The sequence below is a fragment of the Pseudochaenichthys georgianus genome, chromosome 5, assembly GCF_902827115.2.
Source record: "Pseudochaenichthys georgianus chromosome 5, fPseGeo1.2, whole genome shotgun sequence".
In the NCBI taxonomy this organism is placed as follows: domain Eukaryota; kingdom Metazoa; phylum Chordata; class Actinopteri; order Perciformes; family Channichthyidae; genus Pseudochaenichthys; species Pseudochaenichthys georgianus.
The window spans coordinates 29,175,835-29,195,058 of NC_047507.1; the positions used below are offsets into that span (position 1 = coordinate 29,175,835).

Genomic DNA, 19,224 nt, shown 5'->3' on the forward strand with positions numbered 1-19,224 from the left:
TGAAATATGCAAGTGCCCGCAATGTTTAGTTGTTGCTGGGTTTGTCCACTGCAGTTCCAGACTAAAGTATTCGATGAATTGCGCAGATGTTCATGGTCCCCAGACAATGTCCTGCAGACTTACTGTAGCAAACTTTGTTTTTGGCTAGCAAGCTAACAGCTAATACACTGATTGTCATAACATCCTATACACTTACATTGATCATTTCGTGTACTTTGGTTATCATCTGAATCATCATCCATTGTATGCAGCCAATAGGCCTACTTATGTTTATGACAAAAATACGATTTCCTCATCAGCTGTAGTTTACTTTGTGTTTAGTGCTAATTAGCAAATGCTAGCCTGTCAACACACTTGTTTTTCAGAGGAGATGTTTGCACAGCAAACTATCTCAGATTCATGCTTTGCGTCTTGGGAAAAGTAGATCTGTCACAACAATACACTTGTAGATCTTCTTTTTGTCTATAAGGCACAGATACATATTGGTCCTGTCCTATGCCGTTAATTATTGAGGGATATGACAATTGTGCCACACTGATCACACATAGTGGTTGGAGTAGTGTATAATCTATTTAAGATTGTGATAATTCAGTAAAACACTACTAACAAAGGTCCAGAAGGCAGACACGTTATGTGAGCAGTATTTCTTTATTACTGTACGTTATGTTAACTATTTTGTTTACATTCCATAATAGAAACGCATTATGGAACTATTATTATTGTGGAACGACCTGCCCTTGCTCATCAGACAGGCTCCCACACTGTCTGCTTTTAAATCCCGTTTTAAAACCCACCTCTTCTCATTAGCATTCAGAAACAAGTAGATTGTTGCTTTTATTTGCTTTCAGTGGACTCTTGTTTTTATGGCTGTTATTTATTTTTTAATTATTACGTTTATGCTAGTTTGTTTTGTGTTTGTATCTTGTATTTTAAATGTATTTATATTATGTTGTGTGAGCTTATCTCTCTGTACAGCACTTTGGTCTGAAGGTTTTAAAGTGCTATATAAATAAAGTTGGATTGGATTGATTGGATTAGTCTGGTTCACCTTTATGAAAGTTGCTTCAGGCTCAGCAAATTATCTTCTCTATCCTGAATTATCTGTGTTTTTGTTTCATTTATTGCTATTAAGTCCAGCACAAGGCAATCTCAACATATCCTCTGGCTGAATTGGATCCCATCAAAACTTTTCTATCACCAATCCCCCCTTGAGTGGGAAGCTAATGAGCACAGATTCTACCGTGGAACGTTCATGAAGAGGATGCTTCAGTGATGCAGCATCTCTGACTCATGTGGTGGTCTAATCGTTGGTAATGCACTGAGCACAGCCTGCCTGTGTTATGTCAAGGGTAACGCAATGAAATGCTGTGTCCTTCTTGAAGGGAGTCTGGCTGCTATTTGCTGCAGAGATTTTGGAAACATTCCCGGAAAGTTTAATAAGTATAATGGTGAAACTGGCACTCTCCCTGCTGCCCTGTCATTGCTTTTCATTAACAAATGTTGCGCTGCTAAATCAGCTGCAGGACACTTTTCATTGGCTTGGGCTTGTGCAGTAAAGGTTGTGTGCCACTATAACTTTGGTTATCATCTGAATTTGAATTAGGTGCCATTATTTGATACTTTTATGTATGAGCCAATACCTGAACATTTATATTCTCATCAGTTTTAGCTGCAGCCTACTTTGTGTTAAGTGCTAATTAGCAAAAACAAAAGAAAAAAATGCTCCAACAAATATGTTAAGTTACATCATTTTTCTTTCAAAATATTAACATGCCCAAATACTGAAAGAAATGATAAAAAAACATGTTAAATGTATTGAACTGAATTGTGTGTCAGCATTAACACCCAGTGCGAGTCCTGCTTGACTTTCTTTAATTAGACAAGTCTGTTATGTGCCGTCATCCTAATGAGGCAGTAGCAGTGATCCGTCAATCCTGTGGCTCATCCCACCTTCTGCTCTTTTAAATTATTCACTAGTTACATGATGGATGCCTGTAAACAAGGAAGGGAGGAACTAGTTGCCTTCTTTATGCTGCTGAGTCTGCTGGAGCTCTACAGCAACTGCTGCTGGTGAGAAAAATACAGAAGAAAACAACTTCCCATCTGTGGTCTGCCTGCCTCTTTACTGCAGCAAAACCAGCCCGAGCAGACCGGTAACAACCCCCCCCCCCCCCTCTCTCTCTCCTTCTATCCTCTCTGGTCCTCACACCTCACTGCCCTCAGGTTCCTGCAGAGCTCCTGCAGCAGGGATGCACAAGAAGGACCTAAAAACCAGCTCTACAGACTGCCGGTCACCATCTTCACCTCTCCATTCACCACTCATCGATTCCCCCCCTCACTTTCCTCCCTCCCCTCGCTCTCTTCCTCCCTTTCCTCCTGCTAATTCTCAAAGCTCAGCACTCCCTAGCTGCCTGTACTGAGAGAAAAAAGTGATGGAGCAAGAAAGAAAAGAGGAGGAGCACTGTTGTTAGTGCGCCACAGAAAATCTTACCCCCTCCCCTCTATACCCAATTGATGACAAGCAGGGTTTTTATTGAGTAGCTCCTCAGCCAATGAGCGAACAGTGCCGGGAAATACAGCAGTGGAACTGCACCGGCTCTGATGCTTGTGCTGATTTCAGTGTGTTAGAACAATGTTAATCTGTGCGAGTGTTTCCTCTGCTCTCTGCCTCTTCTGAGCACACGTCAGCAGCACTTTGAGCCAAAGAAGTCTCATTAGAGTGTCTGCTTTTTGGACAGAAACACCCCCAGGTGAAACTGGGACCTTCTGCCTCTGGGGGTTTGAGATGTCTTGTGAGAGTGGGATGAACCAAAGTGCAGATTGTTAAGATTGTTCTTCCTGCATACCTGACCCTGTTCTCTGCTTCCACTCAGTGTTTAGGAGGCAGCACTTCTCTCTTCAAGGTAAGCAGCTTTATTCGTTCCTTTCCTGTCCAAGACTGCATCATCAGTTACTGCGTGCCAGATTGTCACAGAGGCACCTAGCCTCATTACACACATCCTGTCTGAATGTAGGAAAAGAAAGGCGGAAAGATGGAATAAATGTCTCAGGGGTAATTAGAGCAGACTGTGTAAGCGTTTTGCCAGTCGCCTCTCATTTTAGTTCTGAGAGTCTTGAAATATTATCAAATCTGCCCAAAGAAGGAACTTTTACAGTATGCCGGTCAGTCCTCACACCTCATCAAGTAGTGCTGCAGTGCAATGTTACATACTAGAACACAAATGTGTGTAAGGGTAGAACTTAGGATGTTGGTTTTTTTGCACAATACAGAAACAGCCTTTTTCATTTGTCATCATAATCTTGACATGAGGAATTTCATTGAAAGTGAGAAATACTAGATTTGATTTTACTTACTGGTAAACAAGCAGATAGAAAATAAGTATTTTTTTGGTCAATATGTAACTGATTTACATTCACTTTTTATTTGTGTTTCTTGACTGGGTCTTATTTGCCTGTGTTTTACTATGACTTGATGGAGGACGAGAGGCTGCTCACTCACACTTAATACCGTAAAAGCTTGGAGGGAGTGTGTGCAAAGTCAAATCTGCTGAGCCAGCAGGAGTGAAGGGCCCACGTCTGCAGAGCTCACTGTGCTTATGTGCATCTGTTACACAAATGAATGTATGCCAAGTCCATTACAACCTTTCCTTTTAATATGTTTTAGTAAAAAAATGCCCTTGACGGTGATGGACGGTGATAAAGCTTTTGTTAAATGTTGCGCATTACAGCCTCTGATGGACATTTAAGCTGTGTTTCATTTTCTTGTCATTTAAGCAAACCCCCTTCTTTATCTGGCCTCACAGAGATCTCCCATGTGGATATTCCTCTGTTTTCTTATCGATTTAAGAAATATTTTATATTCAGCCACAGTCCAGAGTTGCTCTGTGTTTGTACTGTGTGTCCCTGGGCTGATTATGATGCAGTGTGTGAACAGATCAGGTGGTGCAGTGCTTGCCTGATTCCCTAGGGGTGTTATGAGTACATGACTGGGACAGTCCTGAGTGTGTGAGCCAAATGAGGACTTCCTTTTGGCAACAGCAGAGGTGTATCAGGGGGTGTGTCTCTGCAGTATGTCCGTATACATACACACACATGCACACACACAGCTTTCCACTTCTACAATCTATGCCATGGTGCATTTAGCCCTGCAATAGATGGTTGATGGATTCAAAGTGACGTATCTTAATATAGCAGTGAATGCAGTCTGTGACCTGGCAATGCAATAAGAGAGCAGGCTTGTGTTAATCAATATGTTGATTAAGTTTCCCCTTTATTACCTATTGTATTAACTGTTAAGAGATGATTAAGTTACTCATGTGACAAATTAAAAAGGGAAATAGCCCAAAATAAACTACACGATGGCACAGCAGCACATTTGAAATGTGTTATCTGTCTTTACTGTAGATATGTTGGACTATTAAAAACATTATTCCTGTAGAAAATATCATTTTGTATCTAAAGTTATGTTTCTTTTGCTGAATTTGCATTCAGTGGTATACTGAGAGAGGATGAATCATTCTGAAGACAGTGTTGCAGCCTGTGCCTGGTGTCTGGTGCTGAAGTCAGCGTTACATCTGTTAGATGAGATATATTATAGAGTGTCCCTTTTAAAAAAATCTTTCAATACTGAGATCTTTGACAAATATATGCAAGCAATTATACTTTTTTGTTTTCATGCTAATATTCTAATGGTGTTGCTGTACGTGATTCATTAAGCTGGTCGACTATTTGGTCCAGACTCTATTTTCTGAGGAGGAATCCTTTCTGACTCTGTGATTCCCTGACTTTTAGCGCCACCATGTTGTCTACATAAGTGGTTTTGAGTGAAATGTCTATGGATGGATGCTATAAGAAATGTTGTTCATGTCTTTCCCCTAAGAATGAAATATTACCACTTTGGTGACCCTCTCACTTTTCATCTAGAAACCACCATCATGTCAAAGTTTACATTTGCAAAAGGATTGGTTTACACAAGTTTATAACCAAATATCTGAAAAAGGGCATCCCCATCAGCAGCTGTGAGTGTGTTTGAGTTGAGTCCTTAAGTAATGTTAGCATGCTAACAATCTAAACTACAGTGGTATACATCCATCCACATCACACATATACACGTATACACGTATGCATACATACATTGATCAGCATATTAGTAGCGTCATTGTGAGCACGTTAGCATGCTAATGTTAGCATTTAGCTCAAGACACAAGTGTCTCAGTAGCCTACAGAGTATGAGCTCCACAAGTCTATTCTTTTATTGTGTTGCATCTTCTTCCTTAGTTTTCTTGTATTTAGCACAACAACTTCTTCGGATAAATGTAATTTTTGGTTGATATTTGATTTTCGGCCTATGTGGCTTTGTAAAACTGACAGATCAGATATTATTCCAGATTGTCAACAGTTCACACAGTTATCCGGGAGGCCTCATTTGAGCTCCTTAAGTTTTCACATCAGTGCTCCTCTTGAGGAGAGGTGTTCTTGCCCAGAGGACTTCTGCTGCTTGACGGTTCATGAAATGGGATCTGTACTGCAGCAGCCTATAATCCTGTCCTCACAGACTCAGGTCCTTCTTCACAGGCTGTCAGGTGCATCAATGTACACCACTTACACTGTTGATGTTTCTCATTTATACTCTAGACATCGTGCTTGGTGAGTAAGTCTGCCTGAACTAATACTACAGCCAGTTGCCACAGTGTTGACTATTCATACATTTGTTTACATTTTTAGGATTATTACTTCATGAAGCTCTGGCCTTCTTTGCCAAATGACTGCATTCAAACTGTAAGGAACACAATCTACACGCCAACCTGTTATGCCCCAAGCCTGTTTTTCAGGTCTCAGGCTCGAAAATGACATTTCCAGAACAAATGACCATAACTACACTTCTAAAAGGGGAAAATTAATAATCTTTTTTCTCAAAGTAATGATAAACCTGTGAGTTGGATGTCAAAGAGTCAGAATCAATATAGATGTTTTTATTATAAAGAAAATTCAGATTGAACATAGTAAAAAAATGTAAATTATAGTGTCCGTCCAAAGATTATTTTTTACTTATAGTGAAAACCACCCTTGAATGATGGGATGGTAGACTAAAAGCTTTAGGAATCCAAAGTACAACATATAATAAGTACGCTGTATCAAGATTGATGCAAAACAAGTGACATTTGACCTTTTTAGAGAGGTTTAGCAAAATAAACTCCACCTCTGGGGTCATTTGGGTGGAAATGGGCGTTTTTGCCGTTTGTCTGGAACCCATTGGTCGATTTTGATGATTGACATCTCTTTTGAACCGTTAGAGCCAATGGAATCGAAGGGGAATTTCCACATACACACCAACGTTACCATCGAGAAGTGGGGGCTATGCGCACGCAGTTTTCCCAAAGCGAAACCTATCTGAAAACATAAAACTAGGTTTATTGCTGATGGATTATCAAGTGACAGACACATTGGGTTAACCTATGGATTAACCTTCAGCAGCGTTTTTATCGTTGTAATGCCATTGAAGACAACTTTTGATCAGACAACAACAAAGGTAAGACATATTGCCGTGTTTGCTACCTAATGCCACGTGTTGTGATAGCAGCGTCCCTAGCAACCACCTTGGTAACAATGAAAACGTCGCGATTTCCTCAGAGCCATAGAGAGATAAGAGTTACGACACTCTTTGATGTCGCCGCCAGCCGGTCACGTGGTTTATGTATGCCGGGATAGTTCAAAACGCACTTCCGTGGCAATGCTTCTCTATGGCAAAAACAGCACAAACATGGTCAAAATAGTCATAGATTAAACCAACGCTGTTATTTTTTAAAGATTGCTTTCATATTTACATGATGTGGTTACACTTTGTATGGATTGGCAATATTTACAAGTTTCGTTATTTAACGATATTTTGAGGGGAAAGTGTGGTAGCACAAGCAGGCTATGTTGCTGTCACTGTCAGGGCAGTCACGTCCGTAGTATAGTTGCGCTGCGCTGTCATGTTCTTATATGGGACAGACAGACTGCAGCGATTGCGTTATTGAATGGTAAATATATATATTGAAAAAACACACACACCCAAGTACCTTTTCAGCTGTAATTGCATTATTGCATACTTTTTATTGACAGTTTTGCATTTGGAGAGGCAGGGTGACAACGGAAAGCTTGGTAGTGTGGTGACACGTTATGGGACATAATTCACCTCTCTTATTGTGTTGCCACACGGACCCTTTAGTGGGAACACCTGGAGAGTTAGCCTCCATTCCTGCTAGCTCGTCAAGCAGAGCAGTTGATGTGTTAACCTCTCTGTGATTAATGGATAATAAAGAGTGGAACTCCATTCTGAATACACCGCCTCCGACTCCCTTTTCCTGGCGCTACAGTAGCCTATTACTTATTAAAGGAATGGTATGCTCATGACACTCATTTTTAAATAATTATCATCCGATAAAACAGACCAGTCTCTGCCAGTCTTTCTTTTTTTTTTTTTTATCCGATGACATTATCAGTGATTTTAAACTGATTATATACCGAAATAACATCAACACTGTGGGCGCCGCCATTTTCCGGACGTGACGTAAACCATGCGTTTGGTTTTCGAGGACACGTTGATCTCCATGTTATTTACTGTAGTTTCTCTCTTAAAATATGCCTCACTGTATCGCGAAATATTGCCACAATTCTGATAGGAACAATCCACGGAATGCTTAGTTCCATCTGTTGCCAAAAGGTAAGCGTAAGAAGTACATTCAGAGGCAGTGGCTAGCGAAATGTGGCCGGCCCGAACCGAAAGATTCACAGGCTCATATATGCAGTGAACATTTCAAATTTCCGGACGACTACTCTGAGAGTATGATAAAACATAACATGGGATTTATGGAACAACCATTACTTAATGGAGATGCAGTACCATCGGTCTTTCTGGTGTCATCACCGACCAGGACACCTGTTCGGCCAGTTGAGAAATCGCCCTCTGCAAGTGTGAAGCGATGGAGGAGCAGAAGTAGTGCTCGGAGTAAGAATAAGGTATGTTATAGCGCATTTCCATTGCAGCGGCTAGTCCCGTTTTAACGTCCTTTAGCGTCCAGGCCAGGACAGTTTTTGGTGGCCTTTCCATATAGCGTAGTACCGACTAGTGTGTATTTCCCCCCAGTTTTTTCCGGCCCCATAAAATCGTGATTCTATGGCCAGGGACAACGAAGCTGAGTATGCTAAACTAGAGAGGGAATCGCTAGCAAGGGTGGTACTACATGCATACATATAGTATCTTATATCATCTTCCTATTATACACACATGCATTTCCAAACATCTGGACTACCTATGTTGCAAATGTATTATCTCTTCAATTTACACACGGCATCTATTGCACGTCTGTCCGTCCTGGGAGAGGGATCCCTCCTCTGTTGCTTTCCCTGAGGTTTCTCCCATGTTCCCTTTAAACTGTGGGTTTTCTTCGGAAGTTTTTCCTTGTACGATGTGAGGGTCTAAGGACAGAGGGTGTCGTATTGTCATACTGATAAAACATCAAAACTTCTTCCTCTGCTGACGAGTCCGAACTCAAATATTCCGCCATGTTTCCGTGTGTTGACAAAGTGAACGCATGGATGACGTCACGACCATCACGGGACTACTGAAAATGGCAAAAATGGCGGCGGCCAGACGGAATATAAAGGTTTTGATAAAAAAGAGCTATAAAATCATTATTTACCGGGGAATATCGCTGATTTCTTCAGGGTATGGTTTAAACATAATGTTTCACTAAATACCGAAGTTTTGATTAATTATCTAATGAATGGACCATTCCTTTAAGAACAGTGTATGGAAAAAGTGATGTGTGTTAGAACAAAACAAAGTCAAATGAATGAGAATGAGAACAAAGAGGGTTAGGGTTCAACAGAAAAAGATTAATTCAGCCAAAAAACACAATTTTGATTAATCTAAAGTGTAAAACAATCTTCAACACAGACCAAATGAGTGCCCTTGGACAACAACACATGGTGGGGCAAAGAAACGATAAATTAAATTGAGAGAGTGGGAGACTGAACATGATTACTATGATAAATATTCAAACTATTTACAAAACTATTTACAGAAGCTCCTGTTGAACCATGGTTCAACAGAGCAACACAAACAGGTTTGTCAACAATACAAATTAAAATGACGAGGCCACTTTGCCAGGGGGAGGTGATCCAGCGACGAGACAATAAAGCAATTCATATTAAGTTCTGTTGAGACACCACAGGATATAAAACCTTCCAAGCGATGACCTCTCCTCACCTTTCACCTGTATTTCCTCAGGAGACTCAGGTCCTTCAACGTCTGCAGCACAATAAGCACCCACCCACAATTGTTGTTCGCACAAGCATAATTGTGCGAACAACAATTGTGGGTGGGGGCATTTTACAAATATTTACAAACAACTATTTACAAAAAAGCAACTATTTACAAAAAAGCAATACAGAACTCTAGTCTAGGGCATCCAGGGGCCTAACCATTTTGAAAAAAACAAGAAGGTTCCTTTGTGAAAGGGACATCCTCTTCATCGGTTTCCTGGGCCCTAAAAAGCAGAGCAAGAATAGGAACAGTGGTGAATAATGGGAGAGAATACAGTTGGGAGCAGACTGAACAGAGGACATAGCAATATTCATGTTAAAATGTTTGCACAATAAATATTATGGCACTTTCGTTTATATTGCATTTTAATAGATCAACGGACAACTTCAACGTTGCGTGGAAGTCGGAAACAGTACCGAAGGAGTGGCAGACCGGGGTGGTGGTCCCCCTTTTCAAAAAGGGGGATCAGAGGGTGTGTGCCAATTACAGAGGCATCACACTACTCAGCCTCCCCGGGAAAGTTTACTCCAAGGTACTCGAAAGGAGGGTCAGGCCGATTGTCGAACCTCAGATTGAGGAGGAACAATGCGGATTCCGTCCTGGTCGTGGAACGACGGATCAGCTTTTTACTCTCGCAAGGATCCTGGAGGGGGCCTGGGAGTACGCTTATCCGGTCTACATGTGTTTTGTAGACTTGGAGAAGGCGTATGACCGAGTTCCCAGGGAGTTACTGTGGGAGGTGCTGCGGGAGTATGGGGTGAGGGGGTCTCTACTCAGGGCCATCCAATCTCTGTACTCCCAAAGCGAGAGCTGTGTCCGGGTCCTCGGCAGTAAGTCGGACCCATTTCCGGTGAGGGTTGGCCTCCGCCAGGGCTGCGCTTTGTCACCAATCCTGTTTGTAATATACATGGATCGGATTTCGAGGCGTAGTCGTGGGGGGGGGGGTCTGCAGTTCGGTGGACTAAGGATTGCACCACTGCTTTTTGCAGATGATGTGGTTCTGATGGCTTCATCGGTCTGCGACCTTCAGCACTCACTGGATCGGTTCGCAACCGAGTGTGAAGCGGCTGGGATGAGGATCAGCACCTCCAAATCTGAGGCCATGGTTCTCAGCAGGAAACCGATGGACTGTCCACTCCAAGTAGGGAATGAGTCCTTACCCCAAGTGAAGGAGTTCAAGTATCTCGGGGTCTTGTTCTCGAGTGAGGGATCAATGGAGCGTGAGATGGGCCGGAGAATCGGAGCAGCGGGAGCGGTATTGCAGTCGCTTTACCGCACAGTTGTGACGAAAAGGCAGCTGAGCCGGAAGGCAAAGCTCTCTGTCTACCGGGCCATTTTCGTTCCTACCCTCACCTATGGTCATGAAGGATGGGTCATGACCGAAAGAACGAGATCGCGGATACAAGCGGCCGAGATGGGTTTCCTCCGCCGGGTGGCTGGTGTCTCCCTTAGAGATAAGGTGAGAAGTTCGGTCATCAGGGAGGGACTCGGAGTTGAGCCGCTCCTCCTTCGCGTCGAAAGAAGCCAGTTGAGGTGGTTCGGGCACCTAGTTAGGATGCCACCTGGGCGCCTCCCTAGGGAGGTGTTCCAGGCACGTCCAGCTGGGAAGAGACCAAGGGGTAGACCTAGGACCAGGTGGAGGGATTATATCTCTTCGCTGGCCTGGGAGCGCCTTGGGATCCCCCAGTCAGAGCTGGTTGATGTCGCCAGGGAAAAGAAAGTTTGGGGCTCTCTGCTGGAACTGCTACCCCCGCGACCCGACCACGGATAAGCGGGAGAAGATGGATGGATGGATGGATTAATAGATCAGTTGTCATACATAGCATTTGGGTGCTCTAATCGATCCGAGAAGGGGTTCCGGATGTATGGCTTCCCTAAGGACGTAGAGCGAAGGAAGAGATGGATGGCAATGGTCAACAGACAAAACCTGTGTCTGACAGAGGACAACAAGAGCAGAAAACTCTGTCATGTAAGTAATGTTCACAGAGGTGACATGACTTATTAACATTTTAAAGGGCATCATATTTCCAAGTGTAGAGAATTATGACTCTTCAATGACATTTGAAGGGTGCAGGGGAAACTGATCAAACCTACCTACCCACAGGTACACTTTGAAGACGACCAATATATTGGCAACAAATCAGGAGGAAATTTGAGGTTGAGGCCAGATGCTGTTCCAACAGTATTTATACATCGGCCTAAACCGAAAAGGAGAAAATTCACGTCAAGGAGTATGCCTCCAGCTGTCAGGAATAATGACCACACCTATTACTGCACATCAAACATTGGTATTATATATGAAGCTAACAATGTTTCCCATGTTATATAATTCAAGGATAGACTACACTCCTAATGCAACTTTCAGATTATACAGCTTCAAAACTACCAGGGTTCAGGGATTCTCTGAAGACTCATATACCACATGTACATAATCTACAGATTTCTTCATACTGTAACATTGCCAATAGGCGAACTTAGATGAATGTCACTATAATGTAGGAGTATAGTGTACCCTTACATGACAATAGGTGCACATGTAAAGGCAGCATACACATATAACAGCAAGATTGCCTTGTTATTGTTACAGAGATTCAGGGAGATATTGAGGTGGAGTTCCAAGGGAATGAAAGGGACATCACAGACAGAGAGAGTGAGACAGATGTCAGCAGACTGCCAGGGGCCAGTATGTCAGGGGCCAACAATCAAGAGGCCACCTTACCAGAGATCAGTGTGCCAGGAGCCAGTCAGTCAGGGGTCAGCTATGAAGAGGCCAGTTTGCCAGGGTCAGGTGCTCCAGGGACCAGACTGCCAAGGGCCAGTTGTGACCGGGCTCACGTGGAGGATCTAATGAGGCAACTGAGAAGGGAGAGATTACTAAGAAAGAGAGCAGAGAGGGCTCTGGTAAACCAGAAGAGGATTCATTCGGCATTAAAAAAAAAACACAATTTGATTAATCTAAAGTTTCAAAAAATCTTCAACACAGACCAAATTAGAGCACTTGGGCAATCAAAAAAAGGTGGGATACGGTGGGGGAAAGACACCGTGGAAAAAAGCAATACAACTAAGGTTCTGTTGTGGCACTACAGGATATACATGAGAGAGCTGGTCTGCTGGTATTAAAATAATTTAAAAGGGGTGCACTTTACCGTCCATCAGATGAGGTTTTCACCCTTGTTCAGAACGTGGAGCAGCTGTTCCGTGTGAGGATGAGCGATTCCCTCATGGAGTCCTCAAATGCAGTGTCACAGCTGGAACAAGAAGCCATGTTGCTGGACAGCAACCTGCCCTCATGCCATGACCTGAAGAAAAAAATCCTCTCAACATACATCAGGCTGAGGTTAAGGATTGCATCAAAGTGCATCAGGGCTGAGAGGAAGGATAAACATAAAGGGTATCTTGGCAGCAAGAGTCAGAGTAAGAAGGCAAAGAAGACCCAACAGACCTCTGCACCGAAGGTCATAACATCTAGGCCACTGCCAAACACCTTACTCGTTGCCATCGATGTACTTGGCATCTCCATTCCCGGTCCTCCGTCAGCAGCCTCCAGCAGCAGCCCGCCTCCTTCAGCAGCAGCAGCCTACGCCAGCAGCAGCAGCAGCAACAGGAGGCTGACATATGAGGCTGAATAAAAATAAGTGCTAATTATTTTTTTTAAAGTGTTTATTTTGTTTAAAAATAAACATTTTGGATGCATGACCATGTTTTAGGCTCATCCTTCATTCACTGCTGTAGAGTAGCCTATTCAGTAGGCTATTATATTTTTAAGACTGAATAATACCTTTGAAGAACAATCATTAAATTAATGTGTATATTACAATACAAAGGAATCTATCCTAGCATGCCATCAAGCATTAAAAAGTAGCGCTAGGCTAGTTGTACAGTACAGATGAGTTAACACGGAACAGTACCAAAAAAAACTAAGTACAGTCAACATGTCACATAATGAAATGTTAGTATATCCCAAAATGCAATGAAATATTTATCACAAACGCCACCTCATTTCTACTAGTGCTAGCAGTTAAGTCATATCATACAGAAAAAGCCGACTAAGGATGGCTGACACGGTCAGGTTCAGCAGATAAAAACCAAAATAACAATAAAAACACATAATCAATCTAAATCCTGCTTGTTAGTTACCCAGCATCATTGATATATAAGCTGCTAGCGATTCATTACTGAAATCTTACCTTCAAATCAAAGCTGACGAAGTCGCGCTAGCTAACTAGCAGGCAATGCTAGCAAAATGGGTTGTAATAACCAAGATAAAATATAGATAATTACGCTGTGCATATACAAATGAAGACCAGTATAAGCATCATAAAGGGCCTACAATATAGACAGTTGACAATTCAAAAGAGTTCGATATTTCAGCAACTTACCTCTGGAACTAATCGACGCGCCGTAATGTAAGTGAATGAGGTCCAACGCCCAAATGACAATATTTTGAACTATTTCGATGTCCATACCCCGGAAGTAGGCGCCGCCATTTTTTACAACGGAGGTCTATGGGAGTGTCGTAACTCTTAGTATCTCTAGGGCTCTGGATTTCCTGAAGTAATCTTCATAATAACTAGCAAACTAAAGATCATGTACATCCACTGCACACATAATCTGAAATAACAACTCATATTTCTCGCATCAAATGACATCAAAACGCATTTTAATGGCCAAACTAACTTTAAAATAGGCATTTTCCACCGAGAATAAAACGAAGTTCGGCCATGTTTTCTTTTTCTGCAGGGAGAAATTTGAAGATCACGTGACATAGACGCCAGCCATTGGAATGAATGGTGAAAAAAACGGGGTTTGTCAAACAGAGCACATGGTGTAGTCCAAACGATAGCTGGGGATTCTGGGTAGTGTAGTGTCTTCTGTCATCCTTTACTCTGAAAAAAGATTAGTTTCTCCGAATCGAAGGGGAAAAATACAAAAGCATTGCACACAATTTAAGCCAATCAATGTTGTGTAATTAACAAGGATAATCTGGTGTTTTTTAGTCGATGAGTAGTGCAGATATCACTGTAAAATCAATCGACATCAAGAGGAATACTTACATCCGGGTGTACAATTCTCCGTTATCCAATGGGAATGGACGCTCACACTGCCTTTAAGGGCAGCCGACACAAACGAATGCCGTGCTTCCATGAGCGTCAAATCCCGACGCAGATGGGAATACATTGCAATCAGTTGAAAGCTATTTGCGTCCCTTTATGACGCTGAAGGAGCCTAGGAGCGTCACAATTGGACGCCACGGACACTGACCAAACGTCGCTATTGGACGCTTAGGGAGTGAGAGTGTGTTGGGTTTACAGGTTAAATGTTAGCCTAGATTGAGTTTTTGGTGGTAAATTGGCGGATAAAACATTTTATTTTTTTAAAAAGTGCTGATGTTTAACCTTCAGGGCAACACAGACTGGAGACACATAAGAGAGGGGAAAGTTACATGAGAACATACTGGTTCGAAGGGAAAGTGTAGCGGCCAAAGCACATTGACTGAGTTAATTAATCCATGTAATTTTCAAGTTGAAAACACACACTCTCCTCTGTTTTCACTTTCTCCAATGGGACAATTTGATGATTATTGTCCTTTTTTTTGTAATGTAATATTCTAAATGTTTTCTGTTGGTCGATAAAACAAAACATTTAAAAATATCAGCTAGCACCTAGTGAAACTATGAAAATAAACTTTTTTTAAAACATTTTCTTGTTAAAAAACGTTATGGAAATAACTAGCATATTACTTAATGTATGAAAACATTGTCCTACAACTGAAAACTGTTTTAGAAGGCTGTTAAAACGCTTGTGGTGACAAACCCACAAATACATATTATTCTCTAGGCTTTACAAGATAGAGTCCAATGTGTTGGTTTTATGTTCTGTAACTTCATTTCCCTGGTACATGATCACCGCTCTCCTTAGAAAGCTTTTCATGTAGCAAATAATCTCTGGTAACTGATGCCACTGTACTCTACTTACTCATAAGGACATGGCAGACACAGATACAAGTGTATTTCCATTAAAAAAAAATCCAACGTATGATATATTACCGTACATTGGCATCTGTTTTATTTACTCGCCTCAGTGAAGAGTGATCACATGACTGTAGTGACTGTCAGTTTCAGCCCAGTCTCTGCAGTCTCGTACTGAAAAAGGATCAATACCTTTCAGTAGATCGATGGAAGTGCTTCATGGGTGAATTAATATATTTAAGTACCAGATTGAAGCGGCAAAACATTGGTAGTTTATCTCATGCATGTGTGCGTCTGTGCACATGGACGAACACATGTACTTACATAAACATGTAGTAATATACAGTATAGCTGCAAGCTGATGTTAAAGGAACATTTCAAGGTGAAGTGTATACAAAATAAACATCAGTTGGGACAGTAGCTGAAACAGTAATATCCAAAGACCCTTTACTCAAAGCATCCACATTTAACAGTGAAAATTGGTTAAATTACATGTGAAATGGGTCATGTGTAGTCATGAACATACAAAGAATCATCTGCAGCTTCTCTCTGCTTTATGGAATATAATAAAGTGAGTTTGGCAGGTGTTATTCAACAGTTTTGTATCAATAGTCACGTCAAATAGTTATAATCTGATTTAAAATTGTTCCAACAACCTTTGCTGTCTTGTGAAATAATGGTTATTAGACTCTCTGAATCTCAAAGAGAGTAAAGTGTCTTTACTCGAACTGAATCTTGACAAGGGGCCCCAACTTCTGTGAATATAGTCTTTATGTTAGTAACTAAAGCTGTCAGATAAATGTAGTGGAGTAAAAAGTCCTATATTATTAGCTGAAATCTGGTGGTAAAGAAGAATTAAGTAACATTCATTCTTAAGTAAAGTCACATACTTATACGCAAGTACTCTTTACTGTACCTCTGAATTGAAATAGTGTACAGTTTTGATACTTCAAAGCTAGATATTAATACACTGTGTGGAAAACGTTTTATCAAACAAGCAGTTGAAATATCAAGAAGTCTGCAGAGCCATTTTACTGAATGTTGTGACCTCTGAAGAGTATATATTGTATACACAGCGCCCTCAACTGGTCACTCCGAGTCTTACACTCTTAGCTGACTAGGAATAAAATCAGCTTTAAAGAATTCAATTTAGCTATTTGTGAAATACATATTTTTCAATCAATCAATGTTTATTTATATAGCCCAATATCACAAATGTTACATTTGTCTCAGTGGACTTCACAGTTTGTACAGAATATCAGTATGACAATACGACACCCTCTGTCCTTAGTCCCTCACATCGTACAAGGAAAAACTTTCGGAGAAACCCCAGTTTAAAGGGAAACATGGGAGAAACCTCAGGGAGAGCAAGCAACAGAGGAGGGATCCCTGCAGGACAGACAGACGTGCAATAGATGCCGTGTGTACATTGAAAAGATAATACATTTACAACATAGGTAGTCCATTTTTAATGACATTATATGAAGTGATTAATTTATAGCAGAAACATTAGGAGCTTTATGTCTTTTCTGAGCTGATTTAGAATATACCTTTTTCTGAGGATTTGCTGAGAAAGGGCTTTCTTAATGATTCCCATTTGCCTTCTGCTCTCTCAGCATCATACCCCTGACAGATTTTGAAACTTGCTGGAGCATAAAATGAACGATGGCACTATTGACACATCTGGTTCTTCGATGTATTGCTTTGCCTTTGGCCTATAGTGGCGTTTGCAATACAGCCTTCAACGTTTTTTCTTCTAAATGCAACACTTAATCTGTATTTTAATAAGACACATAAGGATGTATGCAAATGATTGGCCACAGTTTAATTAGTAAGGGTATCTAATCAAATCTGATGTGAAAGGGCTTGGAGGCCAGAGGAAAAGAAGATGAAATGTAAGAAGTCGGTGCAGAAAGATCAGATAATTACTCACTGTACCAGTGTCCCCTTTGGCTTCCCTTTTCTCAGTACTGCTCCGCCATGTTGCCCCAAATCTGTGCAGTGCAACACATCCTTCACTGGTGGGGGGGAACATTCCCTCTCTCTGTTTCCTCCCCTCTGCTCCCTAAATGTCAGGATAGTTTCAGCACAGGGAGCCAGAGGAGAGTACAACCTAAAGTGTGTATACATGTACATCGCATATCTGTATAGTTTGTTGGTTTCAATAATGTGTACAATTAGTCAGAATGTAAAAAAGTACATCAACTTGAGTATTGTACTTACATAATATTTTGACATACATATCTGGACAGAGCACATGATTCGATTGTGTAATATGATGCAGTACTGTACGACTTATCTACCCAGTATTACAAATAAGTATTTGTTGGGCATTAAAACATAATAATAATTATAATAATAATATATAATACTGCTAATCTGCTTAATAATTACTTGTAGTTTTGATACTGAAGGAACATTTTGCTGATAGTAGTTCCGTACTTCTACTTAAGTAACTCTCTGATTGGTTAGCCAGCTTTGTTGAGATTTCCGCCCCTTAGCCTATCACGTACAATGTGTTGGAGCGCTAGCCAAAGAAGAATGAGTGTCACCATATTGATGTCACTATGTTCCGAAAGTAAACAAAGGAGTCCAATTAAGGCGTTTCAGAAAGTGGCAGGGGGAGTGTGTGGGAGAGAAATTTGGAGTTTAGACTTTGCAAACCTTTTACATGCACATAACACACTGCAGGAAGTCAACAGGATGAAATTAATGGCACATGTAGAAAGAAGAGATTTCATTACTGAAGCATTAGATTTTTTCAATCTGAAAAACCTTGAGAGGATTACATTTAGAAAAACGTTTCTCATCCACTCCAGTGATGTGTCATTGTGCACTGAGACTGTAATGGGTTTCAATCATTCATATGATTGTCATAAAGTGCAATAAATCAAACTTTCAAGTAAACTTTTTGATGATGTTCCTGTCCTCAGTTAAATTTGTCATCACCACAGGGGAAATTGTGGGTGTTAGTTTTCCCTTAAGCTATATGTGATCAAACTCACAAGGGAAATTTAGTAGAAAGACATTATACAGTGAATTACTTTTGTTAGTTATACCCTTGAGATTAGAATTGTTTTCCACTCGTTTCGTGATGTAAGTAGATGGTAATGAACTGTTGCGTAAGTTGTTTACTTGCGTAAGTTGTTTACTGCAAATACCCGATGGACATGCTTGCAGACATTTCATTTGTATGATGGTTTGATTATTTGAAAGCGATTTGCATTTTCTTAACGAGTATCTTTTAGGGCTACAGTAGTATTCATGTTTTTATTTTTATTTCAGTGTACCATCCATCTTGATGTAGACAGGTACATTTTGCACAGAAGTCAAATATCAGCATCAGCTGTTGTGTCTTCCCCGGTCACTGCTTTTTTGTCTGCGATGGTACAGTCTATAAGATTCTTTCCCAATTAAAGTAAATAGCAGTAGTTCCAAAAGTTGCCATCATCGCAGTCAAATGCTCTTTTACTCAACTAAGTGGTTGTGTTTTGTGTGGACTGCTATGACTTTTGGAATGAATTACAACATACAATATATTTTCCTTATCATCTGAATATGTCTCTATATCTGTCACTCACTAGCATTAGGCTCTGTATACTTTTGCTTATTAAATACACTTTTTTTTTACACTGCATATATGTGCAAATCTTCAATATTCAATCTATATATATGTATAAATTATAAGAATCTGTTAATTGGGCAATTTTTTGTTGCAGAGAAACAGCAATTATCTCATTATCAATATATTTAGTATTGATAATGAGGTCCAGAAGGCAGACACGTTATGTGAGCGTATTTCTTTATTACTGTACGTTATGTTAACTATTTTGTTTACATTCCATAATAGAAACGCATTATGGACATTATTATTGTGGAACGACCTGCCCTTGCTCATCAGACAGGCTCCCACACTGTCTGCTTTTAAATCCCGTTTTAAACCCA

The 19,224-nt window shown here is 40.9% G+C and overlaps 1 protein-coding gene and 1 long non-coding RNA gene across 6 annotated transcripts in view; both read right to left on the reverse strand.

The window, feature by feature from the left end:
• The window catches only part of LOC117446169 (troponin I, slow skeletal muscle-like), a 187,675-nt gene that overhangs the window by 128,749 nt on the left and 39,702 nt on the right, over nucleotides 1–19,224 (reverse strand). The gene's annotated exons all lie outside the window — the stretch shown is intronic.
• LOC117446146 (uncharacterized) lies at nucleotides 11,128–12,858 on the reverse strand. 5 transcript variants are annotated; one of them, XR_011643281.1, is made up of 5 exons: nucleotides 12,800–12,858; nucleotides 12,457–12,609; nucleotides 12,030–12,166; nucleotides 11,405–11,508; nucleotides 11,128–11,243 (listed from the first exon to the last, which is right to left on the reverse strand). It is a non-coding gene; the product is annotated as an uncharacterized lncRNA (long non-coding RNA). The 5 variants fall into 5 exon arrangements; XR_011643280.1 differs by having other exon boundaries at nucleotides 12,753–12,852; XR_011643282.1 differs by having other exon boundaries at nucleotides 12,795–12,836.